The following is a 14642-nucleotide window of genomic DNA, read 5'->3' as shown; positions in this document are numbered from 1 at the left end:
ATTGGAAAAAGCTGCAGAATGTTCTAAACTCAGCCAGCTCCATCATGGGCACTAGCCTCCCAGCATCGAGGACATCTTCAAAAGGCAATGTCTCAAGAAGGTGGCATCCATCATTAAGGACCCCATCACCCGGGACATGCCCTCTTCTCATTGCTACCATCAAGGAGGAGGGACAGGAACTTGAAGACACATACTCAACTTTTCAGGAACAGCTTCTTCCCCTTCGCCATCAGATTTCTGAATGGACAATGAACCCATGAACACTAGCTCACTATTTTATCTGGTTCTGAAGAAGGGTCTCAGCCCAAACATCGACTGTTTATTTATTTTTGTAGATGCTGCCTGACCTGTGGAGTTTTGTATGTGTGTTACCTCACGATTTTGCTCCCCTTTTGTCCCGCTTCTTATTGAGATTTGTAGAAATATTTTGTACATTACATTGTATTATTGCTGCAAAACAACAAATTTCACAACATATGTGTGTGACAATAAACCTGATTCCAATTCAGAAACCACCACCTTCCTCTGTCAGCTCATTGCAGGCACCTACCGTAGTCTGTGTAAAAGCCTGCTTTGTAAATCTCCTTTAAACTGTTCAGCCTGTACAGGCAGGCACCTCCCAGTCTTTGCCCAGCTAAAAGGAGTCATCTGCCACTTGTTTCCAACTCATCATCTGCAGCCTATTTAAAGCCAGCCCTTTGTTCAAATATCGAACCAGCCAGCCTCAACCAGTTGTTCTGAGCCTCCAGTTACCTTGTCGTGTTTAGCATCTGTTCTCTCTTGTGCTGTGGCTTGTTATTTTGCAGTTTTTTTTAGTAAAGATAGTTTACTGCTGACACATTGCTGCTTTTAGGTCAAACCTCCTCTATGTTCTCTGGTATAAACTTCCCCCACTCACCTTGAACCCAGGCCTGTTAATATTTGACATCTCCACCTTGTGAACCAGGCTGACGATCTATGCCTCTCTTAATTTTAGATATTCTACAGGTCACCCTTCAGACTCTGATGCTCCAGAGAAAACAGCCCATGTTTGTTCAACATCTCCTGAAAGATAATACTCCATCATTCATGCAACCTCCTGGTGAAATGTTTTTATTTTTTTCTTTTGGGGAATCTAGGTAACATTATTATAGGTTGCTAGAACCTTTAAGAACTAACTGCAGTGCTGAGTCTTTGGCCAAACTGAGTTAGGATGTAAGATCTCCTTCCTGAAGGGCACAAGAGGGTTTTTACAGCAAGCTAGCTGTTGTTGATTTTATCAAAGAGATGTATTAACTCTAAATCTTTAACAGGGTTTAACTTTCCCAGATGCAGTGGTGGGATTTGAACACTCATTCTGGTATTGTTAGTCCATGTCTAAGACATGTTTGTCAGGTGATATAGAAGATGTTTCTCCATTGTATCTGAATGAAATGGATCCCCCCTCTCTCCCCCTGTATCCCTCCCTCTCTGTATCTGTCTCTGTTGCTGTTTCTCTCTCTCTCTCTCTCTCTCTCTCTCTCTCTCTCTATATATATATATATATATATATATATATATATAAAGAGATCCTCAGTAAGCTGTGCTATGTAACAAGATATTGCAAACCACAATGTATTGTTCACGTTTCTCAGGTGAAGTAGAATACGTGTTATTGAAGAGTCATGGTCACTTTATTAGTCACTGACAGTGCAGTCCCCACCCTGCTTCGGGACTGGAGTGATTGGCTGATTCCATTCTATACTGTGTCTGGAGAGCTGCCTTGTGGAGATCAGAGATGGGGCGGCGGGGGGGGGGGGGGGTGTTGCTGAAAAGGTCCGAGATCACAAGCTGATTTGTGGAAAAGTCCAGAGACAAGCCGTGGGGTCATGAATGACTCCATCTTGAAGTGGCGAGGAGGATTGAAGCATTGAGGTGAATCAGAGGGGGTCAGTGTGCTCTGCCCCTGGGTCGGTGGTCACTCTTTACGGAAGGACTGAGTTTGTCCGGTGCTCTCCTCGTATGCAGATGAAAAGATATTGTCCAATATTGTGAGATTTATGTGACTAGTGAACTGTACTTTATATTGGCTTCTTTCAGATTTGCATTGTTTTCTTTCTCGTGGATGATTGGTCGGTGTGTGGTGATCTGTTAATCTATTGTGAGTAGGAGAAGGGGTTGGGAGTTTTGGTGCTACTGTCGTTGTTCTTTTCTGTGAGTGAGGGGGTCGGGGATTGTTATTGTCACTGTCTTTTTTCTGCAAATGAGAGGGTCAGAGATAGTTAAGGGGTGGGATTGTTATTGTCACACTTTTCTTCTGTGAAGGTGGGGGGATTTTGGGGTCTATGAAGTTTGTTCAGTTTCTTATTTGTGCTGGGGGTGGGAAGTTGATGCCTTTCCTTTCATCCACACCCATGGTCTTTCTATATTCCCTGGCTATCTGAAGAAGACAAATATCAGAGTTGTATACTCTGACAATAAAATGAACATTTGAACCAGTGATGGCTCAGCTTCTCATTAAAAGGAACAGCACAGCCACACCCTGCTGCCTGATCATCAGAGACTTTTTCCTAGGGTTCAAGTGACTAATACGAGAGGTGTAGGAAGGAAAGTATAGGGGGACGTCAGAGGCAAACTTTTTTTTTAAATATAAACACAGAGTGGTGGGTGTGTGAAAAGGGTTAGATTGATCGTAGTTAAAAGGTCAACATAATATTGTGGGTTGAAATGTCTGTACTGTTCTATGTTCTATAGACCCTCAGTTCCGGACTTGTCCAGATCCCAAACTGTGTATCAAGGCTAAATGGCCCACTGCTCTCCCTTCTGTCCTGTGTCTATTCCAAATAAGTCTCCACAGTTGGGCATTAATTCACACTAATCTCACTATCATCTCTTGACCAATGTGTCCATTCCAAACCGGCACCTAAGTGCCTGTTCCGTTTGGAAATGGGCCTTCAAGCCTATCAGCAGGTCAGGCAGCATCTATGGAAAAGAGTAAACAGTTGATGTTTTGGCTTGAGACCCTTCATGCAGTCCTGATGAAACATCAACTGTTTAGCCTTTTCCATAGATGCTGCCTGACGTGCTGGATTTCTCTAGCATTTTGTGTGCGTTACTTGGATTTCCAGCGTCTAAAGATTTTCTCATTTTCCAGCCTATCATTCTCCTTTGCTCCAAAGAGAAAAGGCCCTAGCTAATCCTGCATTAACCCTGTGCTCTGCCTTCAAATTCAACCTTCCAAAGTGAATCATTTCACTTTTGCAGATTGAACTCCCTCTGCCTCTTCTCAGGCCAGCTCTGCGTCCTGTCAATGTTCTAAGTAAATTTATTACCAGAGTAATAAATGCCATTATATACCTCTGAGATTAAATTTTCTTGTAGGTGTTCACAGTAGAACAAAGAAATACAATAGAGCCAATGAAAAAGTACAGATAAACAAAGAATTGACAAATGAGCAATGTGCAAGTACAAAGACAAACAAATAATAATAAATAAGTAATACTGAGAACATGAATTGTAAAGCCCCTGATTAGCTTATATTATGAGGTCGTGCAGTTCTCTTTTATTGTCATTTAGTAATGCATGCATTAAGAAATGATACAATATTCCTCAGGTATGATATCACAGAAACACAGGACAGACCAAGACCGAAAAACTAACAAAAACCACATAATTATAACATATAGTTACAACAGTTCCGACACCGAGTACCGAGCACCACCTCTGCCGAACGCTTCGACCTTAGCCCCTGCCACCAGCAGCAGGCAAAGCCGGGGATCTTGAGGACTTCCCTTTGCAGATTCTAGAATGCACAGTAGCAGCGGCAGCAAACCGGCCATTTCAGAAATTTCTCCAGATGTTCCTCTGTGCCTTCTCACGTCTGTCTCCATCAAATAAGAATTATGCATGGCATTCTACTTACAAATACGGTATCATTTCACTGGAGAGTTATGCGCGCTGCGGTGCACCGCCATCTTCTCCTCCCACCAGAAAGGGAGTGTATAGGCTATGGAATCAGTTCAGTAAGGAGGTGAGTGAAATCATTCCCCCGCCCCCCCCCCCCCCGGTTCAAGAGGCTGATGGTAGAGTGGTAATAACTGTTCCTGAACCTGGTGGTGAGAGAGGAGAGCATGAACTGGTGGGGGCCTCACTGATGGATGCTGCAGTGTCTCTCATCGCTTTGTAACCTACGGCAACGCTTTACACTAGCCACGACAGTACGAAACTTAGGGAGAGAATGGAGCGATGGGGCAGTCTTTGATTCTCATTATGGAAATGGAATGCAAGAATTCATCCCCCAGCTAATGGCATTCAGAACCCTTCAGTTAATTGGTGAGCCGCTTAAAGAATAGAAACAAATCAAGAAAATAGCCGGGATTCCCTTCATTTATTAGGGACACTATGCCACTTAATTGGGGCAGGAAACTGCTACAATCTACTTAGGGCGAACGGCTTTTAAAATAGTGTCACTTATGCGTGTTAATGTTCAAAAGCAGAGATTTGTGTCACCAACAGTAGGTGAGAAGTAAACAGCAACACAATTCAGAACTGTTTTGCTCACCACTGTTTCAAGCATTCAGGCTCAGAGATGCCAAAAATGGCTGGGAGTGAAAATGAAACGAGTTCACTACTTCAACAAGTTGGGAACTACGAAGAATTTGAAGGGATTGACAATCATGTTGAATGTTACAATGAAAATGAATACTTGGAGGATGCAGACATTGGTAGCATCGTAAGAAGGCAGTCCATCATCTATACTTGGTGTCTGTGCTGATTTTGTTCACTTACAGTCAATCAAGAGAAGATGGCAGAGTACTCTGGATAAATCCCTCCGTCGGTAACTATGAGGAACTAATGCACAGTTTTATAGTACTATAGCAGTATTGGTAGTGTTCTAATTTGTTCTGTATTTCATTTAAATACATAATTCGTTACTCTGTTTGTCTTTCTTAAACTTTTTTAACTATTTCCATGAAACTGACTAATTAGAGCTGTTGCTTAATTGGGCCAATATGTACTGGTCCCAATGTGTCCTAATTAACTGGAATCCACTATATTTGCACTTGCAAGTCAAATGCTAGGGGAAGTTCCAGCGTCAGGATCTATAAAGAATGAAGTTGGAAACTGTGAGCCACTAATGAGTCATTTGCAAAGGGCCATGCTGAGTGCACACATCTGAAACCCCAAATGACCCCTGGGAGACCATCTGCCTCTTTCTCATTGCCCATTCTGAATGACACATTATAAGGCAGGCTCTCGCTAATGATATGTTACAAGGCAGGGTCTCTTTAAATGCTCTGATCTGTACAATGTGGTCAATGTGAGTTGTTTTTAAATGTGCTATATAAATAAATTTGACTTGACTTGACATATTATAAGGCAGGCTCTCCTTGTGTCCCCTGGGTGACAGTCTTTCCTATTGGTTATTCTATAAGTCACAGGAATTTTCCCATTTCCTGTGAGATTTACCACATCTTTTTTCTTACTTATTTCACTAAATTGCTATGACTCATGTATCATGAAAATTAGTCATCACCGGAGCAAGCAACACCCTTCATACCCCTCATGCACGTTACACTTCGCACCAAGCCTATACCGACATAGTCACTGTGTTGCTGTGTTTTCAGAAGACCACAAGTACAGGCCCAGAGCCATCAAACACTCAGCAAATGTTAATCCTACCATTCTTGTCAGCCTCCTCTGGACGCTCTCCAATGCCAGCACATCTTCTCTTAGATAAGGAGCCCAAAACTGCTCACAATACTCCAAGTGCAGGCTGACAAATGCCTGATAAAGCCCCAGCATTGCTTCCTTGCGTTTGTATCCTAGTCCTCTGGAAATGAAGACTACCATTGCATTACCACTGACTCAAACTGCAAGTTAACCATCAGGAAATTCTTCACAAAGATTCCCAGTCCCTTTGCAGCTCATATTTTTAATTTTTCTCCCTATACATTTCCTGACACTATATCCCTTAACACTACCTGCCCCTCCACCTAACTTCATATCATCTGCAAACTTGGCCATGAAGCCATCAAGTCCGTTGTCCAGATCACTGACAACCTAAAAAGAAGTGGCCCCAACACCAACTCTCAAAACCAAAAATGTTTAGATGTGGCAACATTTGTCAGACCACATTTGGTGTACTGTGTTCAGTTCTGGTTGCCTCATTACAGGAAGGATGTCGAAGCTTTAGAGAGGGTACAGAGATTTACCAGGATGCTAACTGGATTCGAGAGCATGTCCTATGCTTTCGAGCAGATGAATGAGATAGGGCTTTTCATCTTGGAGTGAAAGAGGATGAGAGGTGACTTGATAGAAGTGAATGAGATGTTATGAGGCATAGATCAAGTGGAAAGTCAGTGCCTTTCCCCAGGCTGGAAATGGCTAACACCAGGGGACATAATTTTCAGGTGATTGGAGAGGGGGATGTCAGAGACAAGTTGTTTTTTTTTTAAAAAAACGCAGAGAGTGGTGGGTGTGTGGAACATGTTGCCTGGGTGGTGGTAGAGGCAGAGACATTGGGGGGTGGGGTTTGAGAAACTCTTAGAAAGACACATGGATGATAGAAAAATGGAGGGCGGTATAGGAGGGAGGGCTGGAATAGTTCAGAAGGTCCCCACAACATTGTTGGTTGAATGGGCTGTACCGTGCTATATCAGGTTAAACCCCTTGCTGTCTAAACCAATGCTGTAAATCAAATGCCCCTGCCTTGACAGGCTCTGATAAAACACATGGAAATCCCCCAGAAGCCCTCCTATGCTGTTCTGCTCCGGAAAACCGAGGCACAGTTTTGCAAAGCCTGTGGAAGCCAGCTCCATAAGTCTGCACACAAGCCCCTCCTTGCCCCCCTCAGTAACAGTGTGGCAAATGGCAGATGTGCCTTCAATCAAAACACCAGGCAAAATGCCGGAATCGGAAATCAGTCCTGGTATCGCAGACAAAGTCAGCAATAGAGTCAGAGTTATACAGTAAGAATCAGGCCTTCAGCCCAACAATAGTGCCTTCCTGAGCTAGTCCTATTCACCTGTGTTGGCCCATGCCTCTCTAAAACATTTAACTGTCCAAATATCTTTTAAACTTTGTAAGTGTCTATCATCTCTACCACTTCCTTCCATACATCCATCACCAATGCCCTGGCACAGAAAAGCCTACAAAAAAGTAGTGGAGACAGCCCAGGCCATCATGGGTAATGCTTTCCCCGCCACTGAGCACATCTACATAAAGTACTGTTGAAGGAAAGTAGTGTCCATCATCAAGGACCCCCAACACCCAGGCCACGCTCTCTTCTCACTGTTGTCATCAAGAAGGAGGTACAGGAGCCTCAGGGTCCACACCACCAGGTTCTGGAACAGTTATTATCCCTCAACCATCAGGCTCCTGAACCAGTGTGCATAACTTCACTCAACCCAACACTGGACTATTCCCACAACCTAGGGACTCACATTATTTATTTACTACTATTTTGTACCCTTTTTCTTTTTGCATTTTCACATTGATTGTCAGTCTTTGTGCACAGTTTTTCCATTGATTTTGCTGAGTTTCTTTGTATTTACTATGAACGCCTGCAAGAAAATGAATCAGGCTTGCGTATAGAGACATACACAGTACATACTTTTATAATAAATTTACTTTCAACCTTGAACCCTCTGTGTGGTAATGTTGCCACTCAGATCCCCTTAAAATCGCTCCAGCTCTGTTTAAACCCATGCCTGCCAGCTTTAGAATACCCTATGCTGGGGGACTGGCCTGTGACCTTCCAGGTAATCTTTGCTCCTCGTGATTTTATATACTTCCATCAGGTCAGTCCTCAGCCTCTTTTGCTTCTGTGAAATCAGTCCCAGCCTTTCCAGTCACTCCTTATATCTCAAGCCCTCCATTCCTGGCAACATCCGTGTGGATCCTTCATGCCTACACTCCTAGCTTAATGCCATTCTCCCCAGAGCTAGGCAACCAGGACTGCACACAGTACTCTGAACCCAATCTCAACAAGGTCTTACACCACATCTCACCTCAGAGCATTATCCTCTGAATTAGACCACAAGACCAAAGGACATAGGTCATATTGACTGGCACCTCCTGACTGCAAGGGGGATAGATGGGGCTGAATTTGTCAGGTGTGTTCAAGAAGGATTCCTGACACTGTATGTGGACTGGCCAACGAGAGGAGAGGCCATACTGAATCTAGTTCTATAACCATATAACCATATAACAATTACAGCACGGAAACAGGCCATCTCGGCCCTTCTAGTCCATGCTGAACTCTTACTCTCACCTAGTCCCACCTACCTGCACTCAGCCCGTAACCCTCCATTCCTTTCCTGTCCATATATCTATCCAATTTAACTTTAAACGACAACATCGAACCTGCCTCAACCACTCCTGCTGGAAGCTCGTTCCACACAGCAGTAGTGGGTAATGAACCTGGTCGGGTGGCAGACCTCTTGGTGGGGGAGCATTTTGGTGAGATTGACTACAACTCCCTCAGCTTCAGCATAGCTATGGAAAAAGATAAAAACAGACAAAATAGGAAAGTGCTTAACTAGGGAAGGGCTAATTATGAAGGGATGAGGCAGGAACTAGCGAGAGTAAATTGGAAATAGATGTTCAAGGGAGAAAGCACAGAAATAATGTGGAGGGCGTTTAGGGTCCACTTGTACTGGGTTCAGGATGGGTTTGTTCCACTGAGACAAGGAAAAGGGAACCGTGGCTGATGAAACACATGAGGCAACTCCTCAAGAGGAAGAAGGAAGCATATGTTAGATATAAGAAGCAGGAAGCAGGAGGGGCTCATGAGAAATATAGGGTAGCCAGGAAGGAGCTTAAGAAAGGATTTAGGAGAGCTCGAAGGGGGCATGAGAAGGTCTTGGCATGTAGGATTAAGGAGAACCCCAAGGCGTTCTATGCGTATGTGAACAACAGAAGGATGACAAGAATGAAGGTGGAGCCGCTAAAGGATAAAGAAGGCAACATGTGCCTGGAGGCGGAGGAGGTTGGGAAGGTTCTAAGTGAATACTTTGCTACAGTATTCACAAGTGAAAAGGGCCTTGATCAGGGTGAGGTCAAAATAGAACAGGCCTGTGTGCTGGACAATGTGGAACTTAAGGAAGAAGAAGTGCTGGATCTTCATAAAAACATCAAGATTGATAAGACCCCAGGGCCGGACGTGATATACCCCAGGTTGCTGTGGGAAGTGAGAGAAGAGATCGCTAGAGCAGTAGCTATGATCTTTGAATCCTCTTTGGCTGCAGGGGAGGTGCTGGAGAATTGGAGTATGGCAAATATAGTTCCCTTGTTTAAAAAAGGTAACAGGGAGAATCCTGGGAACTATAGACCGGTGAGTCTTACGTCAGTGGTATGCAAACTATTGGAAAGGATTCTTAAGGATAGGATCTACAAGCATTTGGAGAAGTACAGTCTATTCAAGGATAGTCAACATGGCTTTGTGAAGGGAAGGTCGTGCCTCACGAGCCTAATTGAGTTTTTTGAAGCGGTAACAAAAGAAATTGATGAAGGTAGGGTGGTAGATTTGGACTACATGGATTTTAGCAAGGTATTTGACAAGGTCCCCCACGAGAGACTCATTCAGAAAGTCATGAGGCAAGGGATCAGTGGAACCTTGGCTGTTTGGATAAACAATTGGCTTACAGGAAGAAAGCAGAGGGTAGTAGTGGAAGGAAAGTATTCTGCCTGGAGGTCGGTGACTAGTGGAGTGCTGCAAGGATCTGTCCTGGGACCCCTGCTCTTTGTGATTTTCATAAATGCCCTGGATGAAGAGGCGGAAGGATGGGTGAGTAAGTTTGCAGATGAAACGAAGATTGGAGGAGTTGTGGATGGAGCTGTAGGTTGTCGAAGGTTACAAGAGGATATAGACAGGATGCAGAGTTGTGCAGAAAAGTGGCAGATGGAGTTCAATCTGGATAAGTGTGAGGTGATGTATTTTGGAAGGACAAACCAGAAGGCTGAGTACAGGGTTAATGGCCAGTTACATAAGAGTGTGGACGAACAGAGGGACCTTGGAGTTCAAATCCATACATCCCTCAAGGTCGCTGCACAGGTTGATAGGATAGTTAAGAAAGCCTATGGGATGCTAGGCTTCATTAATAGGGGGATTGAGTTCAAGAGTAGAGAGGTCATGTTGCAACTCTACAAATCTCTGGAGAGACCACACTTAGAGTATTGTGTTCAGTTCTGGTCACCCCATTATAGGATGTGGAAGCCATGGAGAGGGTGCAGAGCAGATTTACCAGTATGTTGCCTGGCTTGGAAAACAAGTTTAATGAGGCCAGGTTAGCAGAGCTGTGACTTTTCTCTTTGAAGCGTAGAAGGATGAGAGGGGACTTGATAGAGGTCTACAAGATTATGAGAGGCACAGATAGGGTGGAGAGCCAGTCCCTGTTTCCCAGGGCATGAATAGCAAACAGCAGAGGGCATATGTACAAAGTTAAGGGAGGGAAGTTTAGGGGAGACATCAGGGGTAAGTTTTTTACACAGAGGGTTGTGGGTGCCTGGAATGACCTGCCAGGGATGGTGGTGGAGGCTAAAACATTAGGGGTATTTAAGAGCCTCTTGGACAGGCACGTGGATGAAAGAAAAATAGAGGGTTACGGGGCAGTGTGGGTTTAGTATGTTTTTTTAAAAGGAATATATGGGTCGGCACAACATCGAGAGCCGAAGGGCCTGTCCTGTGCTGTAGTATTCTAGTGTCTAGTGCCTAGTGTCTAGGAGCAGAATTAGGTCACTTGACCCATCGAGTCTGCTCCACCATTCCATCGTGGCTGATCTATTATCCCTCTCAAACCCCATTCTCCTGCCTTCTCCCCGTAACCTTTGATACCCTGACTTGTCAGTAACCTATTAACCTCAGCTTTAGGTATACCCAATGAGTTGGCCTCCAAAGCCCTCTAGGGTGATGAATTCTATAAATACACTACCACCCGGCTGAAGAAATTCCTCCTCATCTCTGTTCTAAATTGACGCCCCTCTGTTCTGCGGCTGTGTCACCTAGTGTTAGAGCTCCCCACTATAGGAAACAGCCTCTCCACATCCACTGTATCTAGACCTTTCAATATTCAATAGGTTTCAATGAGATCGCCCATCATTCTTCTCATCTCCAGCGAGTACAGACCCAGAGCCTTTCAGTTCATTAATCATTTTTGTGAACTTCCATTGAATTCCCCCTGATGTCAGCACATCCCTTGTAAGATGATTGGCCCAAAACTGCTCACAAAACTCCAAGAGAAGCCTCACCAGTGCCTTATAAGGCCTCAACATTACATCTTTGCATTTATATTTAGGTTCTCTCGAAGTGAATACAAACATCCCATTTGCTTTCCTCACCACCGACTCAACCTGCAAATTAACCTTTAGGGAATCCTGCATGAGGACTCCCACTTACCTTTGCACCTCAGGGTTTTGAATTTTCTCTCCATTTAGAAAATAGTCTACACTTTAATTTCTTTTACCAAAATGCATGACCATACATACTTGGCACTGTATTCTCCTAATCTTCTAGTCGCCCTGCTCCTCCACCTACCTTCGTGCCATCCAGAACTTTGGCCACTAAGCCCTCAATTCTGTCATTCAAATCATTGACTTATAATGCAAAAAGAAGTGGTCCCAACATAGACCCCTATGGAACACCAGTAGACACTGGCAGACAACCAGAAAATGCTCTCTTTACTCCTACCCTTGCCTCCTGCCAATTAGCCAATGCTTCATCAGTGCTAGTGTCTTTCCTGTAATACCATGGGCTCTTGTCTTGTTAAACAGCCTCATGTGTGGCACCTCCAGCCCACAATGTTGTGCTGACCTTTTGACCCACTCAAAGATCAATCCAACCCTTCCCTCCCACATAACCCTCCATTTTTCTATCATCCATGTGCCTATCCAGGAGTTCCTTAACTGCCCCTAACGTACCTGCCCCTACCACCACCCCTGGCAGGGTGGTCCTTGCACCCACCGCTCTGTGTGAAAAAAGCTTATCTCTGAGATCCCCACTATACCTTCCTCTAACCACCTTAAAATTATGCACCATGCACCGCCAGGTGTGGTGGGGAGTGAGTGAATGGTGGACTAAGCATCTATGGAGGGGAATTAACGAAAGGAAAATGGAACCCTGATCAAGTGTTTTGGCCTACAGTGGCAAGAGTTTACTCCTGTCCATTGATGCTGTCTGTGTTGCTCAGGATTTCCATCAGCCTGGTGTTTAGACTTTATCTTGAAACAGATTTAGGAGAGAATTTGGTAAGCCAGTAAAGGAGACTGTGTGTGGAGCGGGATAGGGAATGGACCATTGTAGGCTAGTACGCAACGGGTGTAATGGCCTCTTCTTCTACACCGATGCCACGAAGTGCCCCACCTCTTTAGCCCAGACCCTAATTCACCAGTGGTTTATTTCAGGGTCAGTCTCCACCTCTCGTCCCGTTTATTTCACACATCTATTTCTGATGAATGAAAGGATTTGCATTTCCACTGTGCGTCTCGCCCTGCGAGACAGAGCAAGCGACTTCACTCCCATTCATCTATCTCTTCCTGTATTTCACTGCTCTCTGGAGAAGACAAATATCAGAGTTGTATTGTACATGCTTACATTGACAATAAAATCATCCTTTGATGTTCAAAAAGCATAGTGGTAACTGTTATTTTTGAACATCCAAGGCCCCGAGCAGGCCTATTCTGTGCTGTATCTCAAATAAAATTAAGATACAATAAGCCACAAGGATGTAGACGATGAATTTGTCAGGTACTTTGGGGCTGTAGGGTTGATCTGGGAGGTGCCTAGTTTGGATCAAAAAAAAAGGAAAAAAGGAACGCCCTGGTAGTGTAGCAGTTAGCATGATGCTTGGGGAGTCCAGGGTTCAGAGTTCAGAGTTCATCTCTAGCATCTTCTGTAAGGAGTCTCTGTACACCTGCCCTGTGCAATGTGTGGGTTTTCTCCGAGTGCTTTAGTTTCCTCCCACAGTCCAAAAGGTGTGTTGTTTGGTAGGTCAACCGGTCATTGTAAACTGTTCGGTGACCAGGCTGGGGTTCAGTAAGTGGTCGGTGGGTGGTGCTGCTGAAAGTGCCGAAGGGTTTGTTTTGCACAGTATCTCTAAATAAAATAAATAAGCTGGACAGCTGGGCAATGCTCCCTACATGTCAATACGAAAATTGCCAGGTAATCTTCGCAGAAGAAAAAGATTCCACTGCGTCAGCGATAATTTCTCAGCTTGCCTTAGGGAAAGAAAGCATCATGACGTCTTTCTACAAGGGAGCACGTTTGAACTTTGTTCAAAGAGTCATTTGGGGACAGGAGGAGAAAACTCCTGAGTACCAGAGAGAGCCAGAGCGAGTGTGGATAACAGATTCTTATCAGGAATGGGGAGGACACACAACTCTTCAAACTCAGCAACAAGAGCTACACAGAGTCGCGGAGCACTGCAGTACAGAAAAAGGCCCTTCAGTCCATCTGATACAAGCCAAACGATTACTCTACCCTATCCGCACCCAGACCATAACCCTCCAAACCCCTCCCACCCACGTACCCATCTAAACTTTCCTTAAATATTGAGATCTCAGCCACATCCACCACTTCTGCCGGCAGTTCAGTTCACACTCAGACCAGCTCCGAGTGAAGAAACTCCCCCCTTTATGTTCACCTTAAATATTTCACTTTTCACCCTTAACCCATGATCTCTAGTTCTCGTCTCACCCAACCTCAGTGGAAAAAGCCTGCTTGCACTTACGACCAAATGAGATGCATCACTGTGGTACCTTAGTCGCAAAGCTGGTTGTTCAAGACCACATTAAAAAACAAGTCGAACAGACTCTGCCCAAGAGAATCTCCTCTCCCAGCCTTTGGTGAAGAGCGCTCTAGACTCCCACTATCCAATCCGTACCTTGCCTGTGACGGCTATCCCACCAAACTTGAAGTGCTCGGTGACTCGGAGCCTCGCTGTGCTGGCGGTTCTGCTGCTGGGGTGACGCGTGGGGGAATGAGGATTGAGGTCTCATTACAACATCCTCTTGTTTTTAGTTTCACTCAGTTTCCTTTCCTGGCAGCCGAACAGCAAGGGGAAGTTACAGGGGTTGGTCCATTTCGGTCACGGCAGTGACACAGCACACGGCTGATGCTTCTGCGTACTCCTAGCTGAGCTCGAAGTTTGCAGAGATGCATGGCATGAAAACTGGCCCCCTGAGCAAGTATAACTTTTTTTATGTTGTTTATGTAATTGGGCTCTCTTTACCTAGTTTTAGGACTTATGTGAAGATCTGATCACATTTTATGCAGAAATAGAGAAAATCACAAACTTTCTAGCACCACTGTGCAATAAGACCACAAGATGTTGGAGCAGAATTAGGCCATTCAGCCCATGAAAACTGCTCCACCATTCCATCATGGGTGACTTATCATCCCTCTCAAGTTCATTCTCCTGCCTTCTCTTCAATTTTTGATATCCTGATCAATCAAGAACCTATCAACCTCCACTTTAAAAATCCTCAATGACCTGGTCTCCACAGCCGGCTCTGACAATGAATTCCACAGATTCACCACCCTCTGGCTAAAGAAATTCCTCCTCATCTCTGTTCTAAAGGGATGTCTCTCTATTCTGAGTTTGTGTCCTCTGGTCCTAGACACCCTCACTCTCAGAAACATCCTCTCCACATTCACTCTATTTAGACCTTTCAGTATTTGACACGTT

The 14642-nt window shown here is 44.6% G+C and overlaps 1 protein-coding gene across 4 annotated transcripts in view; it reads right to left on the bottom strand.

The window, feature by feature from the left end:
- The window catches only part of LOC134344234 (leukocyte surface antigen CD53-like), a 49868-nt gene extending 35911 nt beyond the window's left edge, over nucleotides 1-13957 (bottom strand). For 2 of the 4 annotated variants that reach the window (XM_063043690.1, XM_063043693.1), the window contains exon 1: nucleotides 13839-13957. The gene's annotated coding sequence lies outside the window, so the exon portion shown is untranslated. The other 2 variants (XM_063043692.1, XM_063043691.1) reach the window with 2 other exon arrangements.
- Nucleotides 13958-14642: the final 685 nt, after the last annotated feature.

This window comes from Mobula hypostoma, chromosome 3 (assembly GCF_963921235.1).
Source record: "Mobula hypostoma chromosome 3, sMobHyp1.1, whole genome shotgun sequence".
Lineage (NCBI taxonomy): Eukaryota > Metazoa > Chordata > Chondrichthyes > Myliobatiformes > Myliobatidae > Mobula > Mobula hypostoma.
The sequence above is the reverse complement of the archived record's forward strand: the minus strand, read 5'-3'. Positions and strand labels throughout refer to the sequence as shown.